Genomic DNA, 3692 nt, shown 5'->3' with positions numbered 1-3692 from the left:
TTGCGACGCGAAATAACGTCGTAAATTTCGCGGTCGAGGAGAATCCGTCGTTACCGCGATTATGAAGTCATCGACCTTTACCACCCGCGCGATCGTAATCATTCTTTTCTCAGTCCCCCTCGGTAGTTAGTAGAGCCGAAGGAGGATTGAATGTGACTCCGCAATTTTTGGAGGCCATAGAAATCGCTCCGGCTCCGGGAATCTATAAAATTCACGATGCACGCGGAATGAACGGTCGGCGCCAGCACCCACGCAAAACTCACAGAGCCGTAAACATGCGATACACATATTAAGCTATTCGTCAGAAACTTGCGGATTGACCCTCTATCGGTCTCGCCTCAATAGAAAAAAATCCGTCTTTTCGTTTTTCAATCTCTATTTATTCGATTAGGAATGGGAAGAAAGTCAAAGAAAACAGATCTTTTGTGTACAATAACATAAATTTATTTCAAAGCTCTGAGAGATATAGTACGGAATAAAAATGAAAACAAAAAAAACTTAAAAAGTTTAGTGAATAAAGCAAATGCGAATAAAATATGTCACAAAAACGTAATAATAGCAATAGTCATAAAAATGACAATTATATAATAAGTTTCATATGTAAAATTAATATATATAGTTAAATAAACTAATTTATGATTGCAATAATTACAAAAATAGTTTATTTAATTACATATTAATTCTATAACGTCTACCTATATAGTTATCACTTTTATAATTGCTACTACTAGGGTATATACGCCGCATCTAACAAAAGCTTAATTTATTAAAAATCATTTACTATTTTTAAGATAAACAAATTATATCAGTAAAAACTTTATACTGTCTACTGTTATGAAAAATATATTAAAAATCCGAAGCACTTATTTTTTATTATTATTAAAAAAAGAATTTATTGAAACCCTTGCATTTTCCCCATATATTCCAAAAAAATTTACAAGTAAGAAACTGAAATTGTAACACAATACTAATATAACATAAAGACATGTAACAGAATAGTTTACGGAAAAATTATCCTCACTCTTTCTATTTTTTCTTACTTCTACGACGTAAATCCCAGCGCGTATTTTGCCGGAGTTATTCTATGTCTTCTTCTCTGAATATATTTGGATTTCCTCTAGTTTAAAGTTTCATTAATTTTTCGAAAAATTGAATCTAGCAGTCGATCTTATCGTGCAAGGGCAAGAGCACTCGACAGACAAAATATCAGACGTCTGTTGTGTCGTTTATGGAAGACAATTAAAATTGTACTTATATGAGTTACATAAATTGCCAAGAACTTTCCATGAACGACACAATAGTCAGCCGATACGTTGTCTATTATGCACTCTTAAGTTAGTTAATTGTTCAAACGATCATCTAATAAGTGCTAATAATTATCTTATTAAATCGACTTTTACTTAAATATTACGCTTTTATTTAATACACTCGAATCCTATCATTTGACATCGATATTCTTCAACTGTAATTTTCTATGTTTAAAGATTTTGAGATTAATAAAAGAAAAAAGAAAATTCGATTAAAAGCTCGAGGGAAAAAATGTTTTAAAAGGCGAAATATGATATATATTAATATTTTTATAATATATCCCTTCTCTTTGATTCAGATAATTAATTTATATTACATTGCGTTACATAATAATTAAGTTGAGCGGCGAGTTACATTACCGGTAGCAAAATAAAGGCAAAGGTTTGCGGTCGGTGCGTTTCCATTGCACGTGCTGTACTTGACAGTCATTCAGCGATCGATTGTCGACCAGTCAATTTGCTGAAAGTTGCATAAGCGTTTTCAGCTGCTAGATTTACAGTCTTTGAGAAAATCGGGGGTGTGTTACAAATGCGCTAGCTTATTGAAGAAGCTACGAAAGTCCGGAACATGCGAAATCATATCGTGATTGCATAATCATGGAAACACATTGCTAAAGTTTATCGCTGTAATTGAACTGTAGCTATATTTTGATTCGATAATCCCGTTATAATTTTGTTCCAGCTATTCTTACTCCACTTTATAAATTTTGTGAACAAAATGTCGATATTTATACGAGAATAATTTTTTCCATTAGAAAAATTTATAACGTTTGTCGCAACTTAAGGAGTTGAAGATGAGAGCTAATCTGATTTCTGAAATGATATCTGAAAAGGATATCAAATAAAAGAATATAAAGATTATAAACAATAAGAGTCGTAACAAGGAGTATAAAATCATTATCTTCGTAATCTTCTAATATAAGGAACGATGAAGATTACGGAGAGAACGATTCTATAATCATAAGACGACTAAACGAATCATTGATGACATGTAAGAAATTATAGTATGTATTGCGGAGAATTTGAATTGTAACTGATTACGGTGAATGTTAAATTATTGATGGCAAGCCATTTTATATACTAAAGATGGTCGAAAACGTTATAAATATATATTACTTTTAAAATAAAGGAAAATTAAGCAAAGACACTCAGCTAGGTTTATATATGCTCCTTGTTATGACTCTTATTGTTTAAACTTATCTTATTATTAAAGCTTTTGTTGATTTTAATAGTATTGTAAAAAAAATTATAATTTTACAGAATTTTTAATAACTTATATGAAACGAAATTTCTGAAATTCGTATGAATTTTTTCGCATGAACTTTTTTCAGAAAATTATCTAAAAAAGTTGACTTCTGGAAAATATTTATTTCCTATCAAATACGAATTTTATCGTTCATTAACAATATGTGATCGATGCGATGACTACCATAAGATAAACGGATTTCAAGGGAGGGCATTAATGTAAAAATCAATTACCAGTAATCTTTCATTAAAAATTTTAAAAATATGTACTTGTATATTATTCTTAATGCTGAATTTAATGGTGTAAAAATAAATTAATAAAAAAATTAATAAAAAATTAATTAGATCGTAAAATCCATATACCCCCTTATTTGTTGGATATACCTCATATAATATGTAGGAAAAAAAAAGAGTTAAATTTTTCTCACTGTTAATAAAGTTTTCCTTGAAAAATAAATTTTTATTTTTTCAATTTCCGTGTATCTATTATTGTATTTCGCTATTCTCTTCATATAATATAAATATAATAATATAAATAGTTGTTAGTCGTGGTCCGATTTACACTTCGACTTACGTAAGCACCATTTGTTGTTATATAAGTATTTGATAATTAATAAGAATGAAATGCTATAAACAGCATATTAGTATTGATTAATCGTCTGTAATCAGTTGGCTCACTCTGGGTAACTGAAATTTGAAGTTGTTCCTGTGTTATTCTTGTGATTGTATATTACAAATATTATATAATTGTAAATATGTACAATAGATATGTTTATTATTTATCAGTTGAAGTATTTTATAATCATACAAATATTTTTTGTTCCAAATCTTCATATATACATTTTAAAGTTTCGTCACAAATCACAAGTATTAATACACGAATATTGAAAAAAGAAAAATTTATTTTTTAAGGAAAACTTTATAACAACGAGAAAAATTTAACTTTTTGACTCATTTTTTCTTTACATGAGGATTTTTTCTTTATATGAGGAATATCCAACAAATAAGAGTATAGATTTTACGATCTAATTATTTTTTGTTAAATTAAAAAAAAAATAGAAAAGAATTTTTTTATTAATTTTTTTACACCATTATATATATCGTTCAAAATAACATAAAAGTACATATTTTCAAAATTTT

Source organism: Trachymyrmex septentrionalis, unplaced genomic scaffold (genome assembly GCF_001594115.1).
Source record: "Trachymyrmex septentrionalis isolate Tsep2-gDNA-1 unplaced genomic scaffold, Tsep1.0 scaffold22, whole genome shotgun sequence".
Taxonomy (NCBI): Eukaryota; Metazoa; Arthropoda; class Insecta; order Hymenoptera; family Formicidae; genus Trachymyrmex; species Trachymyrmex septentrionalis.
This window is presented reverse-complemented; position numbering follows the sequence as displayed.